Here is a 25,307-nt window from a genome sequence, read left to right as displayed (position 1 = left end):
ATTAGACCATATATACTTGAGAGGCAGATGGAAAAGTGTGAGCAGGAGCACATAGTTGAGTGGGCCATGGATGCATTTAGAGACTACAGACAGAGAGAAATTGAAAGTAGAAATGGAGTGGAAAAGGAAGCTATAAAAGACAATGATGTTAAGTGAAAGATGTGCAGTAAAACGATGATGAGAAAGAGGTTGAAATATCAAGAGTTAATGCGGATTGAAGCAGGACAAAAAAGTGAGAAGATACAGCAAACAAAAAGTTCAGTGATCTTAGTGAGAAAAGGGTAAAGTAAGGTTATAGGTTTTAGTAAGCAGTTACCATTATTTGATAATACTATTGGTCCTGAAGTGATAAGTGTGAGAGACCAGTGAAATGTTCTTGAAAAAGGAAGGGCTAGAGTAAAACATAATCCTAACAGTACAAGTGGATAGGAACAGAGATAGCTGAGAAACAGACTGAGGATTGAAGATGATTAAGATAATGGGAAGTTGAACATGCCGGGGCAAATTTATCACAAAGTCATGCAATGCAGTGCAGCAAGACAACTTCCTGTGCTGCATTAGATGAGCGGGAGAGAGCAGATATGCTCCAGATCTGCTAAGAAATGATGCATTCCCGTTCTCTCCCTGCACTGACATGCTATGTGCAGCCTAGCCCCAAAACAGGCAACCTTGCAGCATTAATACAAGGGTGGTTGCGTTACAGGGAATATTGTTTTTGTGCAGGAAGGGACACCTTCCTGAACAATACAATCCATTTAGGTATTTTCTTCTTTCTACGTGTGCTGCAGAATGCAGCACACATAGAAAGAGGAAATTCAGAGAAGTAAAGATATTTCTCCTTGTTACGCCCCTGTTGGGAAGACGTACCGTTTTGATGCAGTCTCAGGCTTACTACCCTAAGTAAATGTGGGACTTCATGAAAATCGGTGGTTGAATGCATGGAAACACCCACGCTCCACCCATGAAACTCCTTCCCAAAGCAGAGTAACTCGAGACAGCGATTTGTCTTACTATGTCATACTCTGTATTTAATACGCTACTCAGAGCCATGCAAGGTGGCTTGGCGTGGCTTAGTAAATCCCATTAAAGGGCTTGCATTGCCTTGCATACCCTTGCGTGACGCAAGGGCAGCGCAAGCCATTTGTTAATCTGGGCCATATAATATAGAACATCTGTGCTTGAGACACAGCTAAATACAGTTCAAGGCTGTCTCCACCTCATCAATGAGAGAGCCCTTTAACAGTGCCTACCTAGCTACTCCTGTACTAAAGAGGTAAGGAATGGTTCTAGACTCATTCACCCCTATGACAAACAGCTGGCTATGAACTCAGACACATATGGAATGTTTCAACTCTGGCTAATGCAGAAGAGAAAAGTGGGCAGTACAGGCTGCTTTGACTGTGTATTTGCTAGACCTGTTGTCTCCAATAACTAAAGTGGGCTTCGTGTTAGCCCCTTGCTAATGATTGTATACCTTTGTTATCTGTCTTATTTCCCTGCTCCTGATTCTATGGTCTTCCTCAGTATTCTTTTGTTTGCCCTGGACACAAAAAATGTGATTGGTCTCACAGAGTTTTGAATGTCAGGCCACCTTGCATGTTTCTAGTACATACGAGGGACTATTTTCTCTTTTCCTCTCACTCTTCATTTCCCCCCTTCTCCCACAGCTCCCTCTCATTGCCACATCACGCCACCCAGATCACTTATTTTGTTTTACTCTTTTATTACATTTTTGCCAATAGGTATCTGTCAGCGAGTAGCCATCTTTAAATACATTTGGCTAGGTTTCAGCTGTGGCTTCTCGGCTGTTACGGATGAGCGCCACCTCCCGCCAGCAGCAGCAGCTGCAAAACTTTAAAAATAAAATGATAATAAACAAACGTTACCATCATTTTATTTTTAAAGGGATAAGGCCATGAGGGGTGACAGGCAAGGAGAGGGAGTGGTGTGCACTTCCCTAGGTGCCCATGTGTGTTTGTCCATCAGTCTCAGGATGGCCAAACACACATGCGCACTGAGTTGCCAGGTTGGAGACAGCAGACCCAGGCTCCCAGTCTGCCTGGGAGGGCAAAGCCATGGTGCTCAGAACAATCCTAACGCTGCTTTCATGCTGCCAGCAGCATGAGAGGAGTGTGTAAGATGTTTTTGATTATTTATTTTATTTCTTTCACCCTACCCCCTGCCCCATCACTTTGCTCTACTGCCAGCCGTGACTGCTAGATTTTACAAATCAGAAGCTTATTTGCTGAGGTTATCAAAGAAAAGAAAAAGCTTTGGCAAATGCTTGTAATATGTTTCTAGTCTCATTTCCGTTTGGGTAGAAATCCACACAAAAAGGGGCAGACATTCTATTCACTGCTTAGTGGGCATTGTTCAGATTAAAGAAAGATGATACGGGTCAGGTTTGGTCAGGCCCCCAATGTGACAACATGTATGGTACCATATCTGCCTTTACGTTTGTCGAGTGGTGCCTCAAATTGACAACCAGAAATTTCAGCCACTATTTCCAAAATGATGGGGAATCGGGTCTCAGCCATTTGGATGAATATGCCTGTGTGCATTGTTGCAAACAATACTAATTTTTGGGAATTACAAGGGTTGGTTGACTCTAAAGCACGGATTATGACTGCATTTGTTTTGTTTTGTTTCTTTTTGCAAAACTACAGTTTTTAAACTATGCTAAACTAGAACTGTGTTAGTGATTAGAAAAAAGCTGACATATGACGACGCCAATGTTTGTTGCAGTGTTCTAACATCTAATTCCCTCTATAGTATTAAACTTCACTGCCTTCGGCTCGTGCTAGTCTTTAGTGAAGCCAATCCCTGATAATCTGTGGAATTACAAACTCTTCAAATTTCAGCATTATACATTCACAGGAATATAACTGAATATCCATGAACATCAATCAGAATAGATCACAGATGAACTGAAATATTTTCCAATTGCATGCTCAATAGGCCAGAAATGAACATACAGATAATATAAAGTGTGGCATTTTAATCGTTCAACACACTTTCCTGCACCCTCCATAGAGAAATGAGGTCTATATCAATCTGTAAAGGCCCCTTCTAAGTATTTCTAATAATGTTGATTGGGTTGCTATTCATACTTACCAGGTACCTAAAGTTACTTTTATGCCTTTTTAAGGCATTCCTGCCCATGCTGAATACTTTTTTTCTTCGCAAAATCAATGACTTCTGGATGTACTTGGCTTGGCATTTTGTGATAATCTGCAATATTGTTAGTTTTATTTTAGAAGAATACACTGTCCTGAGCGAAGGCTATTGCCTTGAATTGCTCTGAACAATTCTATTTGACACTGCTGATGAAATTAAATGTGTAAAAGTTTGAAAATTATTTTCTTTACATTTCCCAATGAATATCGAATCGGTTTATGTAGGAAACATCTTCTCGCATGATGCCCTTAAGAATCAAAAATATTTAATATAGATCTAGTTGTTTGACGGATATTTCCGGATATTCCGAAAATAGTAAAAATATTCTGTATTTTATCAGCGAAACAAAGCTTGCAGATGATGCTAGAACATATCATTTTCTTTGAACTTCTGTATGTGCTTGAAAGGGAGTCCTGCTTTAACACGTCTTCAACGAGAGCTAGGTTTGAACTGTTTTCCAATTTCTTAAAAAATGTGTTTATTACTGAAGGTCAATGTTTAACTTCAGACTATAATGTTCTGTGACACATATTTCTGCCAGTCTACTGGTCATGAGGGTTTCGTGGGAAAAATGCTGTAAGAAATCGGAGCCTTCCGAGTCAGAAACTCCAGTGGAGTCTAGAAAAACAATTACAAGCAGGCTTTAACGGTCTTCCACTTCCAAACCAAACATTGGTTATCAGAAGTATGGCATGGAGTTCCTTTCGTCACCACAGTGAATCAATAATTTGGATTGTGCAGGATTTTATCACACGGCCCTATTAGATCTGATTCAGTGCTTTATCAAAGCCTTTATTAAAATGTCTTTTGAGTCTAAATTGATTAAATATCTGACTTTATCTCGATAATTGCTTTTACATGGTTTGTATAACTAATGTAGATTTTCCTAGTCTCTTGACGGAAAGTCTTAATTTTATTAAAGACACAGTGGCGAGTATTATGCGTTTCTTTTCATACTTTATTAAATAGCAGCAGTCAAGAAACCACAGTTCCCATGAGGGAAAGCGAAAAGAGCCAATGGGAATAAAAACGTGTACAAAAAGAATGAACCAATACACATGAACATAGGGTATTATGACATCACTTGACTACGAACAGCCCTCTTTTCTTACGAGAGGTCAGTCAGAATTAAACAAAGGAAATATGGCAAAAATAATAAGTATAGCCAAAATAAAGGCTAACAGTTCAGAACAAAAGTTCAACACTCCAGAAAATGGAGAATGATCGGAGCAAGAAGGATCCGTGACTCGATGAACTCTGGTAGGAGAGAACGAAGATAGGAGACTGGAGCGCCAGGACGAAGAAGATGTCTTATGATGGTGGTTGTATCGCCGGTGTTTTTAGGCTAAAACAAGGGAGGGAAAAGATAACAAGTGTTACACCCAAATGGAGGGATAATACTCGCCTCTGTGCCTTTAATAAAATTAAGACTTTCCGTCAAGAGACTAGGAAAATCTACATTTTATGGCAAGACTGGAGGCTCCTATTATTCGAGTTCAAAGCATATTAATTACATTCAATGATACATTATCAACAGGTTTGCAATAAAAAACTCTAAAGACATTATCATTAGACCAATCTGCAGATTTAAGAATATCCTCCAAGCGAGACCCTGCCCAAAAAGCTTTAGAAGCCATAGCTCCTCTAGAGGAATGAGCACCAAACATGGAAGTATCAATGCCTGTGAGGGACATAATCCATTTGACCCAATGTGCTAAAGTAGCTGCAGATACCGGATTGAAAGGTTTCCTGAAGGAAATTAGAAGTTAGGAAGAAGAGGAGGTTCTTAAATATGCAGTTTTTTGTTCGTAAACTTTTAAACATTGTGCAACACATAATTTGGGGTGATCTGGAAAATAAGGAGAGAAAACAGAAGATAAATTGGTCTTGGTTAGACGTGAAACTGTAAACAGAACACCAGTATGAGTAAACTGACGATTAGAAATATCTAAGGCTTTAACATCAGAAATTTGTTTGATAGGAACAAGACATAAAAGCATTGTTAACTTAGCAGATAACATTTTTAAAGTAAGCATGTTATTATCAGGCCATGACAATAGAAAGTTTAAAACACTATTAACATCCCATAACTGTCTGTATTTTGGCATTGGTGGATTGGAAAATTCTACTCCCTTCAAAAGATGACAAACAAGTGGATGTTCACCCACTGGCTTCCCATTGACATAGGTATGATTGGAAGAAATTGCAGACCTATATAAATTGATGGTACAAAAAGCCTTGCCTTTGCTAGATTCGGCAGCCAAACACATTTCCAATAAAAATCACATCTGCTGAAGAGGAATCAATGTGTTTTCCCAGACATCAGCTATGCCACAAAGACCATGCAGATTTGTACGCTTTCTTGGTGCCGGGAGCCCAGGATTGTGATAAGTATTGGGAAGCTTCTGTTGAAATGAAAGGGCGAGATTGGGAATGCCCGAGATCTTCCACACTGAAAGGGTGAGAAGATTGTGTAAAATGAGAGGATGAGGACGATGCATGGGGTCCAACAATAGATTCAGGAAGGATGGAAGGAGGAAAGGAACATCTATTGCAAGTTCCAAAAGAGTTGGAAACCAGATTTGGGATTGCCAAAAAGGTGCTATTAGAATCAAAGAGGCTTGTTGACGCCTGAGCTGAGCAAGCACTCTGCTGATCATGAGAAAAGGAGGAAAGGCATAGTTCAGAGAACCTGACCAATCCTGAAAAAAGGCATTGGATGCTAATGCCAACGGATCCGGACGCCAACTGAAGAATAGAGGGAGTTGAGTGTTGAGACGGGAGGCAAATAGATCGATATGAAGGGGACCCCACATAGTCTGAAATTGTTGATAAATTGAGGGATGGAGTTTCCAGTCGCTGGAATCTTGGAGATGCCGTGAGTGCCAATCTGCCACAGAATTTAGAGTTCCTGGAAGATACTCTGCATTAACCGAAACATGGTTTAAAAGGCAAAATTCCCCAAAACTCTTGGCTAGTTCCGCTAAAGGTTTGGGTTTTGTGCCTCCGAGGTGATTTATATATCTTACTGCCAAAATATTGTCCATTCTGAGGAGAATAGCACAACAAACTCTGTTCTTTGCCAGACTTCTGATTGCAAAGGAGCCGGCAAGCATCTCTAAACAGTTGATATGCAATTTGGACTCCTCTAAAGACCATGAACCTCCAGTCGAGATTGGTCCACATCGGGCCCCCCAACCTGAACGGCTTGCATCTGATTCTAATACAAGATCTGGGGCTGATGCAAAGATAGCTCTTCCGTTCCATGCATCTAAATGGTCTATCCACCATTGAAGTTCTATGCAAGAATCTTGATCCAGAGGGATGGTGTCTGAGTAAGAAAGACCTTTTCTGAGGTGACGGATTTTTAGTCTTTGAAGAGCTCGGTAATGGAGGGGACCTGAAAATATCGCTTGAATGGAGGAAGAGAGAAGACCTACAATTCGAGCCAGTGATCTTAGAGAGATTAGAGAACTGCGTAAAATCTGTTAAATCTCCGATTTGATGGACTTGATCTTTGAGGAAGGAAGGAGAAGGATAGCTGAGACCGAGTTTATTTGAAAACCAAAGAATTCTATAACCTGGGTCGGAGTGAGAAGAGACTTTTCGCTGTTGATGATAAACCCTAGATTTGAGAGAAGAGAACAAGTGAGAGCTAGGTGGGACAAGAGCGACTGAGGAGATTGACTCATTATGAGGATGTCGTCCAGATAAATGATGAGTCTCACGCCTTGAGCTCTGAGGAAAGCCACCACGGGTTTCATAAGCTTGGTGAAACACCAAGGGGCAGAAGAGAGACCGAAGGGTAGAGAGGTAAAGTGATAGAGTTGGTCTAACCACTGGAATTGAAGAAACGTTCTGGAATCTGGGTGAATTGGAACGACTAAGAAGATATCTTGAAGGTCCAGACGAACCATCCAATCGTGTTGAAAGAGTATATCTCTGAGGTGGAGAATGGTTTCCATTTTGAAGTGTTGGTAGACTACAAAATGATTGAAGTGCTTGAGATTTATGACAGGATGCATCTTTTTGTTTTTCTTTTGAACTAAGAAAATGGAGCTGATAAAACTTGACGGATCTGGTTGGGAAAGAGAGATGGCCTTTTTCTGAATAAGGGACCGAACTTTTGAGGAAATAGGATCTGACATTTCTGAAGAGAAATGTGGAAGAGGAGGAAGCCGCGGTTGAACCGGGGTAGAATAAAGTTCGATGATATAACCTTGAACAGTATTGAGAACCCAAGGATCCGATGTAATTTCCGACCATTTTGGAAGAAAATAATGAAGGCGCCCTCCGATAGGGATATGACCAAAAGAAAGGCTTACCTGACTGGTTGGAAGGTCTGGCACCTCTGTAGCCTCTGGAGCGGAACCCTCTGCCTCTCTGAGGTTAAAATTGCGGCCTGTAGTCTTGGTATGACGTGTTATTGAAGGCTCTAGAAACTTGGTTATGGCATGTGCGGCCAGCAAAGCGGTTCCTCCCTCTGCCAGCCCTGCCAAAAACGCGATGGCTAAACATCTTCTTTAAAGACTGTTGTGCTTTGTCCAGTGATGTAAAAGTTGCCACGTATTTTCACAGGTCCTTAATGAAGGATTCTCCAAACAACAAGCCTTCGGTTTTAATGTTTGGTTGGACGGTGGCCAACTTGACCAATTTGGGATCAAGTTTCAGTAAAAGCCCCTTTCTCCGTTTATGAGTAAGAGCCGAATTGGCATTCCGCAGGAGACAGACAGAGCGTTGTACCCACAGTGTAAGTTCCTCTGGATCAATAAATGAGCTGTCCAGCCTGGCCGCCTCAGCAATATCAAATATACGGGAAAGAGGACCAAGGATATCCAATAGTTTATCTTGGCAGCCAGACCACGCCTTGTCTACTCCCTTACGGGGATCTTTGTCAAGTTTTGTAAAGAAAGTGAGTAGGGGTCGGTCGATCGTTGGAGTAATAGAAGACTTATGAGGGACGGAAGGACAAGGGCATTTGGATTTGAGCTTAGCTCTGGTTTGCTTACCTAAAGGACAATTTATCTTGGCTGAAATATATTCGGCTACATAGTCCGCAGGAACCCACTCAGTGGAATTGTGGTGAAGGATTAGGGAAGGGTTAAACATCGGAAAACCCTCAGGATCTAAAAGGGGGGGGAGAGTTAGTGTTATCCAGGGAGGACAATTTGGGTTTTTTGGAAGGAGGAGGAGATAAGGAAATGGTATCATCTTTATCAGAAACAATAGTATCTGAGTCCACATCAGGCATATCGTCATCTGTATCCTGGATGGAAGAAATTATTAAAGGGGGGGGCAATATTTTTTTACTTGCATTTAAGTTTCAAGGATGACTGTAAATTTTCCAAATTGTGAGGAACCGCGTCCTCTGCCATGTGTGAGGAAACCTCACTTTCCTTTGGCGCCATTTTCTGGGATTTCTTATGTATAGAAGGGGATAGGCGCTGACTGCAATCCCCCGCAGCCTGGGCCGATAGAGTCTTAGAAATCATATTGGCAAAGGAAGACTCTAAATTCTTTGATAATTTATTAATAGAAGTAGCAACAGCCTGCTGTGCTGAGGATTATATAAAGGAATTAAGTTCCTGTCTAATGTCATTGACATCATCCAAATTAGCTTGCCTGGAAGGAGACATATCCCTCTCCATAATAGAAACCGGTAAACCAGGGGTTAAAATGAAAAGGGAATGAGAAAACCCTGCCTATGGGCGTGTCAGGACTGAGGCTTCTTCAAACCATCTGGGGCCGGAGGTGTGACAAGGCAGGTTCGAAGAACGGCAGAGTAAAAGCTTCCCCGCGTTGTTTGCCGGCGTTTGCTGAAAGTGGTTCACAGCAAGACGCCGGAGCGGGAGGTCGAGGTGAGAACAGCTAAATATAGATGAAAAGCCGAGCGCGCTGAGCGAGGGAACAGCGGTTGCTCAAGCGCGTCGAAGAACTGTGTGGTAGCATTTTCTCAGACGCGTCGAAGAACGAACGTGTGTCGTCTGAGGAAACGTTACCGGAATGCTAATGAGCGCATGGGACAGCTCTCGTGAGGAGTGTGGGGCAACCTGCCGGCTAGACAAGGAAAATAGAGAGCACATAATTTCGAGGATACAGTTTAAGTAAAATAAAGCATGAGAAAACACCATTAATAATAAAATACATAGAAAAATAAGTAGAGAAATATTTGAGGTACTTAACGTGACTGCGAGCAGCAAGAAAAGAGGGCTGTTCGCAGTCAAGTGATGTCATAATACCCTATGTGCATGTGTATTGGTTCATTCTTGTTGTACACGTTTTTGTTCCCATTGGCTCTTTTCACTTTGCCTCATGGGAACTGTAGTTTCTTGACTGCTGACATTTAATAAAGTAAGAAAAGAAACGCATAATAGGAGCTTCCGGTCTTGCCATAAAATTATAATCTGTCTAGCTATTACCAAGTGTTGTCAAAGCCAATAAGAGTGTCTCTTTCCATTGTTTAGTGTGTTTGTTTGAATGGATAGATGAGAGTGTGAATGTGATGTGTCAGTGTGGTTAGATGAATGAGTGTGTGCATTGGTAGACAAAGATAAGTATAGCACAGGTGAGTTCATAGCTGGATGAATGCTTTCAAAAGTGAGGGATCCTGGTTGAAATTGTGAGTGCATAAATCAGTTAATGAGTGCGTGTATGTATGGATTCAGACAGGTTACACCAATCTTAAAGGCTGAGGTTACAGTTAGCCCTAGTAATAATTTCATAAAAATCCCAGAATGACAATTGCATTAGTGCATGCAGTACACCAGGGCCGGGCACCATTGTGTCAAGAATGCCCATAATATACATAAAGCATTGTCCGTGCAAGTATTACTTGTGGTGGGCATCATTGTTCTAAGACTGCTTACAATATGTGAGTAACCTCTGACATTATACCATCCAGAGAAAGCATTAACAGGAGTGGACTGTATTAGGCTAAGAAAGTCGACCATATGTCAAGAATTACCAGTTCCACCATTCGACCGGTTCCAATTGGACTAATCATTCGGTAATCTTTAATGAACGCTCAGATTTGTACTAAAACTCCTTCATCTTGAATGTTTGTACAGATTTTCACTCAGATACTTTAAGTGTCAGATCAGAGGATGTTAGCTCCATTACTTGTGAAATATGGCAGAATGGCACACTGTCTTTGCTCAAGATCTCATTAACCCTAAGGCATGCAAAATGTGCAAAACCACTCAGTAATCAAAACTGCTGACATTTAATGTGGGAAAGTGTACATATTTATTGCTTCATGCAGATGTATGTGCATTAAACACCAACATTCCCATGTTATTCTCCACAACCTTGTAATAGGCAGTGGCGGCTGCCGCAGATATCAAGGGGGGGAGTGAGGGGGGGGGACAGGGACAACGGGGGAGGGACGACGTGGGGTAAATAAATATATATTTTTTTTAATGTACTTCTTTTTTGCTGCTTCTTCGCTCGTCCCCCTTGACTGTTCTGGTGTCCCAGCATTCCTGAGACACCAGAAGAGGCACCCCAGCAATCCTGCCGCTGCTTTTGTGCTAAACATAGCATGTAAGCAGCGTCAGGATTGGTCTGAGCAGGCCTGTGCACTTTCTCCAATCCGGCTGTATACACAGCTGGGCTGGAGAAACCTAAGTACGAATGTGCGTTTGGACGGCCGTTTTAGGCCCAAGCACACGTGCACACTCAGTGCACACAATTGCTCATCCCCTCTCCCACCTCCCATGGCCCAGCCCTGCCCTGCACCTGCTGGCTGAGCCAGCGGCAGAAAAATAAAACAATATTCAAATATCGTTTAATATTTCTGCTGCTAGCTCTTAGACAGTGGGGCGACACTTCGGGGAGGAGCAGCCCCTGGTAATAGGTGCTATTTATCGTATCGTAACGTACCTGTGGTATCAATATTTATCTGGTACGATAAATTGCACCTTTACTCATAATCATGGCCAAAGTCAGCAAAATAGTGTATTATCAGCAGCTATTACCAGAAGCCCTGTACACTCAGAAGCCGATCCCCTACCACTCGTCAGGAATAATAACAATATGCTTTCTTTTTGCTTTCCATAATGCAAACATTTAAAGGCAGTCCTGTGTCAAGAAAACAGTCTTGCAAGGAAACTATGTTATGTGTGCTGTAATTATTTTGTGCCCAATGGACACACAAAACATGTAATGAAAGTTCAGACATAAAAACCCCGCGGGTTACATTTCTGTCAAGAGACATTCTGTGAAATTTCTAAAGGTCAGCACTTTAAAATAATTTGCAATGAGCAAACACTGCATTTTTTCATAGAAATCTTGTGCGCATACAAAGACATTGGTAGACAGTGCGTCGTTGCTCCTGATCGTCACAAAAACCACGTACTCATAAGAAGAAATAACATTGCAAAAATGTGCAGCTGGATTGAAATAGGTTAATCGACACACATTTATAGATTGTTGGATTAACCGGATGGACTTGAAGATATTAATTTAAAGTTTTTATTCAGTGCCCCAAATGTAACCAAAATATCTATTCTTGCACTACGGTCAATGCTACTTCATGTTGGTTGCCCTGCTGATGCAACACATTCTGGGATACATGGCTTTAAAAAAAAGCACAGCATGACGTTTCTCTGGCATGTGGGAGCTGTGCATTATATTGGAAGAATGGGTGAATGTCATTAGGTTTTATTTGTGGAGTGTGGCTAGTTGAATGTTGAATGTAATAACGGAAAGTTGTTTGTGAATGTGGAGGTTGGGTTTTGAATAGGGACAGATGGGGAAGAACTGATGATTTAAAGCGGTAGGACATATCTGTCCTGCAGTGAACGTGCTACTCCTTATGCTCTAAAGAATCTACTTGTTGAATAAACTTACTTTCAGCTTAACTTTCCTGGAAGCAGTAGTAGCGCTGCCCTGAAGGCCGCCGCTGGTCAGATGTGTGCCCCCTAGTGGAACTCTGTTCACTGCTCCGAAGATTGTTCTGCTTTTCGACACACAATCATTCCTGAAACAAGTTTGAATTCTGAAGCTGGTCTTCAGTCTCCAGCTGGCTGAGTACGGGGTCGCTGAGGCGTGTCCATATCAGGGGTGGCTCCTCCATAAGGGCAGAGGAGCATTCCCCCCCCCCCACCGGCAGCGGGTTTCTTATCATTTTGGGGGGAAAGGGGCAGGGCCACGGGGGTGACAAGCAATGAGGGGGAGTGCTCAGCACTCCCCCTCACTGCGCATGTATGTTTGGCTGGCCGTCTCGGGCTGGCCAAACCCACATGCGCAGAAGGGTCTCTCCAGCCCAGCAACACAGTTGCCAGGCTGGAGAGAGCCTACACAGGCTCCCAGTCTGCCTGGGAGCACCCTGGCTGGGTTCTCCTAGCCAATCCTGAGCAGCGTCAGGATTGGCCGCAGGGCAGGCTGGGAGCCTGTGTCTGCAGCAAGACAGAGGAGCTGAGCAGGTCGTCGAGGAATGAGGTAAGTGTTTAAAAAAAATACTTTTTATAATGTAATGTGTCCCCCCGTGCGCTGCCCCGCCCCTTCTGCGAGCCGTGACTGGTCCATATCATACTGTGTGGCATGCTCATTGTGCGACAGCATGTGAGGGCAGCTGGTCAGCCAGCAGAATATGAGAAACACATATGTATTCCACTTGAAGCAACACTATTTGCTGAAGTAGAGAACAACACACAAGCTGTGAGTAACACATCTGTTCTTTGGAAACACCAATTTGTATTATGCATTAATTGCATTGAGAGCTACCTTCATTAGGGAGGTGTGAGGAGGGTTAAAGGAGCACTCAGTAGGGTTATCATGGGGGACATGCATCACCCTAAACCAGTAAGCCCCCTCCTGTTAAAAAAATGCAAAGTTACTACTGCCAAAAAGGATCCAAAACAGTGGTAAAGACCAGCACCGCATGTGGCCACTCACAGTTACTGCAAAAGCCTCTCATAGAACATAAGTATTATTGCATAGTAAAAGTATAATTGTTTTACTTTAGGTGGTGTTTTTTAAATTTTAAACTATAGAAACAGTTTTAATTCCTTTGTTGCCAGGCCTTTTCCCCCCCTCCTTTGTCAAGCCTTTTTTTGGCGATTTGGGGCAGTTCCCACTTAGGCCCTCATCATTTTTTATCCACATAAGCTATACAAGCCAAATTTGCATCCTTTTTTTCCCAACATCCTAGGGATTCTAAAGATACCCAGAGTTTGTGGGTTCCCCTTGAGAAGACCAAGAAATTAGCCAAAATACAGCTAAAAAGTTGTTTTTGGAAAAATGGGAAACAAGTGCTGCAGAAGAAAGCACATGGTTTTTCCCCTGCAAATGGCCACAAAAAAGGGATTGTGGTGCTAAAATCATCATCTTCTCAAGTTTCAGAAACAGGCAGACTTGAATTTGAAAACGAAATTTTTCAACACAGTTTTGTCATTTTACTGGGACATACCTCATTTTTACAATTTATTTGTGCTTTCAGCCTCCTTCCAGTTGGTAACAAAAATGGGTGTGAAACCAGTGGTGGATCCCAGACAGCTAAATATTTCTGAAAAGTAGACAAACGTCTTAATTTATCAAGGGGTCATTTGTGTAGACCCTTCAAGTTTTTCCTATAGAACATAACAGTTGAAATAAAAAAATATTGAAATTGAGTTGAAAAAAAAAGCCATTTATTTCTACGTTTTCTGTTTAAAAAATTTCCAACTATGGCAGAATTTTGAAAGCAATATATCATTACGTCTGCTGGATCCTTCTAGTTGCAGGGATATATAGGGTGTGTAGGTTCATCAAGAACCCAAGGTACCCAGAGCCAATATATGAGCTGCACCTTGCAATGGGTTTTCATTGTGTACCAGGTATAGAGCAATTCAATTGGTAAAATATAAAGAGTGAGAAATAGGTATCAAGAAAATCTTTGTATTTCCAAAATGGGCTCAAGATAAGGAGGTTAGAAGCGTGGTTATTTGTGCATCTCTGAATTAGGGGGTCCGCATACTAGCATGTGAATTATAAGGCATTCCTCAAATAGACTTCTTTCTTACACACTGTCTTACAATTGGAAGGGTAAAATTTTGAGAAAAACAATTGGCAATAACACTTTTTCTTCCATTCTGTGTTCCCCCAAGTCTCCTGATAAGAATGGTACCTCACTTGTGTGGGTAGGCCTAGTACCCACAACAGGAAACACCCCAAAACGCAACATGAACACATCACATTTTTACATTGAAAACTGACGTGTTTTTTGGAACGTGCCTAGCTGTGGATTTTGGCCTGTGGCTCAGCCAGCACGTAGGGAAACTTAGCATACCTGTGCGTTTTGTAAAACTAGACACCTAGGGGAATCCAGGATGGGGTGACTTGTGGGGCTCTCACTGTATTCTGTCACCCAAAATCCTTTGCAAACCTCTAAATTTGGCTCAAAAACACTTTTTCAAGTTCTGGAATCTGAGGGGAGCCACACACTTCCTTTCATCAAGCGTTCCCCCACATCTCCCGATAAACATTATACCTCACTTGTGTGGGTAGGCCTAGTGCCCGCGATAGGGAAGGGTCCAAAACACAACATGGACACATCAAAATTATCTTTTAAAACACTACCTGTTTTTCCATTGGGGCACCCGCTTTTTTCGTCATGGGCTCGGCAGCCGTCAAGGGAAACCTACCAAACTCAGACATTTCTGAAAACTAGACACCCAAGGGAGTCCAGGAAGGCGTGACCTGCTTGGATCCCCCAGTGTTTTCGTACCCAGAATCCCCTGCAAATCTCAAATTTAGCTGAAAAATCACATTTTCCTCACATTTCTTTGTGGGATCACCACACTGGCACAAATTTCCTACTACTCAACGTTCCCCTCGGACTCTCAATAAAAACTATACCTCACTTGTGTAGGAAGGCCAAGTGCCTGTGACAGGGAAAGGTCCAAAACATGTAGAAATTGAGGGGGAACCAAAGCGGGTCCAAAAGTGGCAGTTTGAAAAAAAACATTTTTAGGGTGACAAGTGGGGCAGAATTTTTACCGGTATAGATGCGACAATGCTGGGTGGTAGGAATTTTGTGGATTACAGCAGATTCCAGAAGGTTCCATCACAAAAATGTTGGTAAAATGTGTGATTTCAAGCAAAGTTGGAGGTTTGCAGGACATTGTGGGTAAGAAAATGGTATGGGGTGAATGTGAAGCACACCACCCTGGACGCACCCAGATGTTTAGTTTTCAGATGTGTCTAGGTCTTGTAGATTTTTCTAGGTGGCAGCATACCAGAGTCCAAAAAGTGCAGCCGCTCACCATTCCAAGTGGGACGATATTGGGAGTTAGCCAAGCACTCTTGGCCTAAATGTAGATGATGAGTATAACCATGCCCGTGGTGTTTAACAGCCCCCACCCCTTTATTTTTGTTTTAATTCCCTGGCATCTAGTGGGCTTTCTGTCCCCCCTAGGGAGTGGATTGGGGATAATTACCCTATCTGCCCCCTGGTGGGCAGAATGACTTTGTCCCCATTTATTTGCGGTGAGGGTATGGCCATATCTCCACCCTCTTTTTTAAAAACAATACTTCCCTGGTGTCTAGTGGGCTTTTTGCCCCCCCCCCTTGAGGGCAGATGGGCCTTACGAAAATAGGCTGATCTGTTAGAGGGAGGCAGAAATGGCCATCAGTAATGTGCCCCCATGGGGATCGACCCTTGCCCCAGGGGCCGTCCCTACCAAACCAAACCCACAACAACCGATCCCTGGTGCCTAAGTGATTTCTGCCCCCCTTAGGGGCAGGTGGGTCTAATAAAAATCGGCTGATCTGTCCCCAACTTGGGAAGAAATGGCCAACAGTAATGTGCGCCATGGGGAGCGAACCTTGCCCAAGGGGCCGCCCCTCAAACAAAACACACACACAATGATCCCTTGTGGCTAAGTGGTTTGTGCTCCCCCTTGGGGCAGATGGGCCTAAAAAAATAGGCCGATCTGCCCCTAGGGGGGCAAAAATGGCCATCAATAATGTGCCTCCTTGGGAAGTGACCCTTGCCCAAGGGACCACCCCCAAACAAAACATACACACAACAATCCCTGGTGCCTAAGTGCCTTCTACCCCCTTGGGGGCAGTTGGGCCTTATAGAAATAGGCTGATCTGTCCCCAAGGGGGGCAGAAATGGCCAAATAAAATATGCCCTCCTGGGGAGCGAACCTTGTCTGAGGGGCTGCTCACCTTTTGTGAAATTAAGAAAAAAAAATCCTGGGTGCCTAGTGGTTTCTGCCTCCCCTTGGGGGCAGATTGGCCTAATAAAAAAAGGCCGATATGAACCCAAGGGGGGCAGAAATGGCTTAAAATAAAATCCCCCCTCCCAAGGAGCGACCCTTGCCTAAGGGGCCACTCCCCTTAACTTACTTTTAATAAATAAACAAACTCCCTGGTATCTAGTGGGCATTCCAGTAGCATGATCACTATGCAATCGTGCTGCAGGAATGCTCAGAGACAGGAAAGGAAAAGCCTTTCCTTTCCTTTAATGCCTCTCTGACCTCCTGCTTCCCCCTTCCCGAGGTGAAACTAATCAGTTTCTCCTCGGGATGCGCTAGAAGCATAGCTTCCAGAGCGTCAGGGGCGACTTCTGATGAGTTCAGCACGCGATGTGCACTGACGTCATCAGATGTCCCAGATGCGGGGCCGGGGGTGGCAGCAGAAGCACTTCCGCCGCCATCCCTGCCCAGGGGGGCAGTGCATGACCCACGGGGGAAGCACTAGCGCTTCCCCCTTGGGTCAGTGCCAGGACGTAATGGTTACGTCCTTGGCTCCGCACGACCGTGTCCAAGGACATAACCATTACATCCTCGGCACAGAAGGGGTTAATTTAATATATTTAAATTAATCCATTGTTTTATTAAAAATAAAGCCAATAGTGCTATAGTATTTTTTCTTTTGTGCCACATTTAACATACATGTAAAAAAATGAATGACACAAATGTTTAACATAAAACTATTTGGAATTCTTCCTTCCAAGTTAAATATGCTTTGATAACCCTACACTTTACCATAGGGAGACTTCACAGTTGGGGTGGAGATCTTCATATTGTATAGAGAAAATTTCCCTATACCTCACTATAGGGAGATCGCTACCCCTGTGGCACTTTCTCTGTAAAAATTACACAGCTATCACCCATGAAGAATAGGTAGCTCTATGAATGGGACCTGGTGTAGGATCACCCTGAGAGTAATTGGCGCTTCCTTCTTTGGGTTTCCCTTCAGGAGTAGTGCCCCACTATACAGTCCATGAAGGGAAAGTTGTAGGAGGGCCCACACTGCTTTCAGTCACAGAGCAGAGGTCAAGTCCATTAATGTATGTCAGTCTTAACTCTGTTCTATTTGTCTCTTTGTATCTATATATATATTCACTTTAAAAAAACAAAGGTTACAGGGGCGCTATAGTTAGGTTCTGAAATTACTCGTACAAAACATGAGAAATTCAGCAGTTATAGTTAGAGTTATTTCAAGTAACTATGGGCCTCATTACGACAAAAGCAGTCCTAGAACTGCCAATACCGTGGTGGCAGTCGGAAAGCAGCAGTCCAGGCGGTCCAACTGCCAGGTGGTTGGACAGCCAGGGGTCTGCTGCACCGCCAGGAACATGGTCCCTGATGGGCTGACGGCGGTCTGTATTGTGGTAAGCCATGGCAATGCTGAGTTCAGACAGTCCAACTGCCATATTACGACCCTGGCGGTCGAACCTCCATCCTCGCCAGGAAAATGGTTCCTGATGGGCTGACGGCAGTCGGCGTTGTGGGCCATGGCAATGCTGAGTTCAGCGACTCCCGTCTGATCACTAGACCAGCTTCTGCCAGCCTTTTCATGGCGGGGACCCGTACGATGTTCCTGCTGGTCAGCCCGGTGGAAACATCGTAATGTGAGAGGGAGGTGAGGCAGCCGAGTTGTTGGCTTCCTCAACCCCGCAAGTTTGGCAGTTGCCTCTTCTGACCACCAAACTGGTAATGAGCCCCTATATCTCATGCCCTAAGGTAACTATAACTCTCGCCCCCACCATGCACAGTAATATGATCAAAAATTTTACTTCAGATGTTACTGTGACATTATCAATAATGTTATTAAAGATGTCATGAGTATTGTAATTTGTGAGGTAATTAGCAGTGCATGGCAAGGGTGCAAGTTATAGTTACTTGAAATAACTATCATCTCCCACCAAGAAAAAACAAACAGCTATGTCCCTGGGGCTGAACGCTCCGGTACATAGTAGGATGCGGCTCTGGGGCATGGTGGTCCCCAGGGCCATCATTGGCTCCTCGAGGAGCGCTGCACGGCCCCCTCCCAATATGAAATAGCCCCAGGGAGGTGGTGATCCACGGGGCTGGCGATCTGTGACAGACCACCTTTCTTTTTCAAATTCAGCCCCTGGGAGGTGGCAGTTCCCAGGGCTGTGGGGGCCCGCATGGCCCTCCTGAATTCATCTTGATTTAAGCCCCGGGAAGGTGGCAGTCGTCAGGGCTGCAGGGGGGGGGGGGGCGTGCAGCCCCCACATGCAATGTGAATCAAGCCCCAGAGAGGTGGCGGTCCCTGGGACATAAAAAGGCCCTAGGAAGGGGGCTTCATAAAAATAAGCGCAGGAGCCCGTGTTTGTATTTTTTTTTAATTGTTGCCGTGAATTCACAACGTCATCAAGAATTTGTGGCAAAAAAAAATAAAAAATGTTTTTTTAGCCCTGGCGGGATCCCTCTAAGAGCTAAGTGGTCAGGGTGTCCCTACCCTAGCCCCTTTTCTTATTTTTAGCCTTTTTTCTGGGACTCGACTGGTCGAAATGTTGGCAGCGAACCAGAGCTCTACAGATCTCTACATGAGCTTGTTACTATTCGCGAAGTCATTGTGGCCACAGATATACACGTTTTTATTTCCTTAAATTTCTCAACAACTACTGAATGGATTTACACCAAATAACCAAAAACACAATCTGCAGAACAAAACCTAGCTGTCTGCCACATTTGGTGTAATTCCGTCCAGCAGTTCGGGCTGTAGTCATGTTAAAAACTCCTACAGGAATTAACATGGGAAATGCATGTTTTTTTGACTCCCCCTTTTTCTTGCCCCCCCCTTGACAGATCACCCCAAAACGTTCTGTGTGCAAAAGAATCACATGCACAATTGTTTTGGAAAATTTAGTGAAGATTCGTCAAATGACGCCAAAGATCTAGGCAAGTAAAAAAACATAATTTTCTATGGAAACATGGTACTAACTATAACTACCTTCTGGCTACATATATATATGTATATTCACTGAAAAAAACAAAGGTTACATGTACGTTATAGTTAGGTTCACGTTTTACCCATGCAAAACCATAGAAAATCAGCAGTTATAGTTATACTCAAGTTAAGAAACTATAACTCGTGTCCTAAAGTTACTTAGCGGCATGAGTTATAATTTCTTCAGATAAGTATAACTATAAGCATAACTATAACTGCTGAATTTCTATGTTTTTTTTGTGGGTAAAACATGACCCTAACTATAACGTCCCTGTAACAGTTGGTTTTTGGATGAAACAAATTGGGCAATTTTTTACCCATGAGGAGTTCCTCAGAGACTCTTCCATGTGTCCTTTGGGGTCAGGATCCCTCTATCTTGACCCCTTATGTGTGTTTTTATTTATGTTTTCTCCCCGGGGCCCAGCCAAGAAACAGAATGTCGGTCACAACTTTCTTTTCAGGTTGCAGCCAGCCAATCAGGGCCTTGAACTTTGCCCGGCTCCTCAGATCCCCGCAGGTAGATCCGCATTCCAATATATCTATATATTTTTACTTAATAACTCAGTAGTTATTGAACAGATTTGCACCAGAATACAAAAGGGCTCTTTCTGGACCAAGATTTAGATATCTGCCAAATTTTGTGTCTTTCTGTTCAGCGGCTCCTGTAGTCATGTCTAAAAACTGCAAAATTCCAATAGACTATGCATGGGAAAAATGTGTTTTGGGATCCCCCTTTTTCTCGGTCCCTGTCTGATGAATCACCTTGAAACTTTTCACACAGCAGCTTAAGTAATTAGCATTCAAGTTTTGAAAATGTAATCAAGATTCAACAAACTGCGGCAAAAGTATGGCAAAAAAATGGCTTGTCTGTGGGAATGAAGTCCTAACTATAACTACCCACAGGCTATTTGGTGCAGTGGCAGTCACCTGTGGGTATTTCTAGTTAGGTCTTCATCTTAATAGGAAGAGTGTTTTTTGGTTCGCTAATAACTGTGCCACTGTTTGATGAATCTTCACGAAACTTTCCAGGAAAAAGTTAATCCACCTCAGTTCATTCCAGGAAGTTTTGGGGTGATCCATCAAGCAGGAGCCAATAAAAAAGGGGGGCCCTAAAGCATAAAATTCCCAGCATTTTCAATGCACTTTTTTAACAGCGCTACCACAAAAACTGCTGACAGAATGACACCATATTTGACTGGAAACTAGATTTCGGTCCAGACAGCAAGATTTTTGTAATTTGCTGTAAATCCATTCAGCAGTTTCTGAGAATTTAGGGATCAATAATATTTGTGTATCTGGATGGTTGGGTTTGAGGGACTCTTGCAAATGTCCCTCAAACCCAATTTAAAAAATAGGCTATTTACTTTGGGCCAATTCCCTCGCATGGTAGTCAGGCTCCAGCAGAAGTGAACATTCTGATTGACTGCCTGCAACATGACAAAAAATGTTGCAGGCAGCTATTATAGATCTCAGGGACTTAGCCCCTGCCCTGAGAATATTTTTGAAAACAAATATAATGGGGAAATATACGGATGCCCTTCCTCCCAGGCCCTGTGACAGGGTCCAAGAGCTACCCCTACTGGGGGCTAAAATACATTTAAAAAACAAATGCAATCCTGTGGGATTGTAACTTTTGGGGGAAAAAATAAAACGCCTGCCAGCGCTTTCTACTTCAATAATTAAATCCCAAAGTCGGGCAGGACCCGGGGTCTTTGCTTTAAGAATTTTGGGTAGGGTACCCTCTCAGAGTGAGTTCTGGCCCTGTGGACCCTATCCCCCCAGGCTGAGTACTTTAAGAGGAAAGGGGGGGCAAGTGGATTCCTCCCCAAGCCACTAATTGGCCTTTAGGAATGGCATCCCCAGAGGCGAAACTTGCAAACATAGGGGAGGGGGCACACAACACCCCTCCCCAAACCTCAGTGAGGTCTTGGGGACATCATTCCCAAAGATAATTTCAATTTGAAGGGCAGAGGGTTCTGCACCCCCCAGGAGCCTGTAGAGGCCCCAGGTACCCCATCACCCAGGGCTGAGATATACCTTTGTGGGAAGGGGGCATGCAGCCTGCCCCTTCCTGAGCCTGTAAGGGCCCAGGGACCCCATCTCCGGGGCTGGCTCAAACACTGTGTCCGAAGAGGGCCATCCCCAGGACACAGTAGTTTTCCTACCCACACGAGCATGGGGAGGGGAGCATATGTCTGCTCCACAGAGTGGGAGCAGACTTTTGTTTCCCTGCCTATGCTCTTGCAGGCAGGGAAACTCAGATTGCTCCTCTACAGTGGGAGCAAACAAAAACCACTGCTTCCACCAGGTGTGAGCAATGCTGGCTCCAGCAGCACCCAAGACGGATGCATGCTAGTACGTGACTGAGGGCACAGGGAGCCCTTGGGCTCCCCCACAGTCCCCACATACTATTTAGTAGGTGCACCAGATAGGCACCGGAACACCGAATCAGGAGAATATAATAAGGTCCCATAGTGGCTTGGGAAGGGCAGCTGCACACCCCGAGGGATGGGGGCTATAAAGGCTCAGGGAGGAGGTTGCTGCACGCACACCCTCCCCTTAATAAAGAAAAATGATCCTGTGATATGGGGGTCCCAGAGGCTGATAGTGGCTTGGGGAGGTGGGGTGCTTGCCCCCTCCCTTTAGTTTAAAAAGAAATGCCCTCTAGGATGGAAACCCTTTGGCCGCTCACCCCTCCCCCTTTTTTGACAAATCAACACCACGGGATGGGATCTGCCTGAGTGCGGCCAGATGCTGCAGCCAACCCCACACCGTGCATGGCTATAGGCCGTGCATGGCAGGGGATAGCTGCCCGTAGGATGTCGCCACATGGACTGGCCACTGCTAAGTACTTCATTTATTACATGACTTACAACATGTTCTATAACATTATTGATTACATCAGTGCAACATCTGAAATTACATCATTGATGACAACACTGTGCATGCTGGGAGTGTGAGTTACAGTTACTTATCTAAGTAGCTGAATATAATATATATAGTTTAATCAATTAATCTGCCAATTAATGAAATGCCACTGTGTAATTGCATTTTAATATGGCCCATAACTACACAATGTGTTTGTGCTATAATGTTATATTCCTTTGTCTGTGGCCATTATAGAATGATGATGAGTTGGAGACTTTTATTTTTTATTGGGGAAAGCAAGAGCAATTGCGGTCGGATGAAGGTCTTTGAAAGGCCGAAACTGGGTACCTGATGCCATGCAGAGCTACACACACATTTGTGTTTATACATGCATTGTCTTGTAATTAATGATGTAATTTCAGATGTTGCAGTGATATTTTCAATTATATTATAGAAGATATCACAAATGATGTAATATGTGGGATAATTAAGTGTGTATGATGAGTGCGTGAGTTATAGTTAGTTACCTTATAGCACGAGTTATAGTTACTAGAGATGATAATAACTGGTGAATTTCAGTGGGATTTATTTTAGTTTAAAATATTATGTTGTCGCTGAATGTTTCACCTAACTATAATGTCATTTTACCCTTTTTTTTCAGTGAATTTCTATGTTTTTTTAATACAAAGTAATATTTTATTACCACACATAAAGCCAACCCTCCTCCCGCATGGCTTTTGCCTGTGTGCAGCAGGGTGTTCAGCCAGACCCTGAAACTATCACCTCCCTGGGCTGTCAAACCCTGTTGCGCATGGCCTTTGGTGGTTTGTAGTGTGACATTGGCCACAGGGGCCTTGCCGCAGGCCAGGCCCTGCAGCAACCCCTTGTGAGCAGCCAACCCTGCTCCACGAATGGCCTTTGGCAACACCAGAATATAAAAAGTGAGCATATAGGCTTTATGAAGGGGTTAGCATTTCAATAAACATAAAGCAGATCTATCAGCTTTCTCCAAAAATCACTAATATTTTTAATCAAATGTATATTGCAATAATTCACATAATTTAATGTTTATTATTATTGTATGTTATAAAAATGTTCAGTAATTACTTTGATTATTTCTTTTTACATAGTTGTTATTATTATATTTTGTGGGTGAAAAAATGTCAAAATAAATAGACATATTTTAAAAAACCCAAACATGTGTCTGAGTTTTTTTTTGTAAACATTTTTCAGCCCAGAAAATGCATTCATAAAAACAACTACATAAAGGCCTTGCACTGCAGCTGGAGAGCATAGAGCTCCACCTAGGAGTGCTTTAAAAAATATAGTAAGTTCTTCTTGGGTCATAGATTTAATGACCGAGGAGACTTACTGTTTTTTTTAAATGGTGCTGAACTCCTTGAAGCCCAAGATAACATTATAAAAAGGCTTAGTGGTGCCGCTCCCTATTCCAAGGGCACCACCAAGCTCAAAGAAATAATAAAAAAAAAAGCCCATGCAGGGCATTTTGGGGCACCCCTTCAAAGGAGCAGTGAATAAGAAATTAATTACAAATCACTATTTTGAAACGGTGTGTTTAAGGCATCTCTTCCACATAATGATTCGTAATGCAGCATATCAACTTTTTGTGACTGAAATCTAGTTGATAAACATTGAAATTTTGCAGAGTCTTTAAAGGAGGTACTAAACCATTCACATGGGGGAAAAGGTCCCCCTTTGTGAAAGTAAAAAGAAGTTTGTCTCAGAGTGGGCAATGGTCCAGGGGACCACTGTCAATTTAAAAAAGTAAATTTGTTTTATGAAATGCAGATCTGTTTCCTTTAAGGAAAACAAGCTTCATAAAATTATTGTACTTGATTGAAATGCAGTGACAGAAATGTTGATCTGCTAACCATAATAGACCATCATTTCTCTGATGGCATCCAATTGTAGTGAGTTGCAATGTGCGACCAACAGCATGAATATTGATGAGTTAGGCCGGATTGCAACCCACTACAATTTGAAATTTTGTGAACCAATTAATTAGTACATAGTATAGTTTGCAAAGTTACACACTGGTCACAAAAGTACTGGTTGCAAATTATAACCAATAGTTTGTGACCAGTGTTTAGTACATCCTGGGCCAGATGCACGAAGCACTGGTTGCAAAATACTTGTTTGAATTTGCAACCAGTATTTTTGCAAGCGATCTAGCATTTTGCCAACCGACGTATGTACTAATAGGCTGGTTCACAAAGTACCAAATCAAAGTGGGTCGCAACTCTCCCTCATAAATGTTAATGAGGAAGTTTGTAAATTGTGACCACTATGTTTCGCAGCCATCACAGGGACTGTGGCCTTCTGGGGTCAGTAGACCAACATGTCTGTGAAATTATAAATAAAGCAACATTTTTTTTAAAGCAGCACATTTTCCTTTCAGGAATATGGAATGTGTTTAAAAAAATGAGAATTTAGACATATATTAAGAGTAGGGAATGGTCCAGAGAAATCATGTTTTTGACAACATTCACATAGGGGAAGGGGAACTTTGGGAATTGGTTACCACCACATTTGTGTTTTGTGGAGTCAGTAAAATATTAATGTTTTGTGCAGGATCAATACATCCCATTCTGCATCTGTATTGAGAAAGAACAATTTAAATATCCCCTTGCTAAATAATGATGTGGTATCTAGTCGCATCCCCAAATTGCAATTCAGTAATGAGTTACTAATTCACAATTCAGATGTGTTACATGTCAAAAGGCTATTTTTTGCAGTTGGAGGCATCATAATTTTGCAAATGAATGTAAAATTCCTTCGTACCGATGGTCCCTGGTCCCTTGTATCTTATTATTAGATCTGCCTATAAGCTATGTTTACAAAGGTAAACTTAGACATTTGGTCTAAACTTAGATGGGATCTGCACCCTGGATATTTTGCACGGTATCTTTAGGAGAGGTTTTGAATTGTAAATCTCACTAAGAGCCTGTATAGATTTGTCATTTGGTGCTTGGTATTCAGTTATGTATGCATTGAATTACATTTCCTTTTTAAAGTAAAAGCACTGGCTGGACATTGATTTATTGAGTGTT

General features: G+C 42.9%; 1 protein-coding gene across 2 annotated transcripts in view; it reads left to right on the top strand.

Moving 5' to 3' along the window:
• The window catches only part of APBB1IP (amyloid beta precursor protein binding family B member 1 interacting protein), an 895,472-nt gene that overhangs the window by 42,085 nt on the left and 828,080 nt on the right, over positions 1–25,307 (top strand). The window lies entirely within an intron of this gene.

This window comes from Pleurodeles waltl, chromosome 10 (assembly GCF_031143425.1).
Source record: "Pleurodeles waltl isolate 20211129_DDA chromosome 10, aPleWal1.hap1.20221129, whole genome shotgun sequence".
NCBI classification, from domain to species: domain Eukaryota; kingdom Metazoa; phylum Chordata; class Amphibia; order Caudata; family Salamandridae; genus Pleurodeles; species Pleurodeles waltl.
Note: the sequence above shows the minus strand (reverse complement) of the source record. Positions and strands in the feature narration are given on the sequence as shown.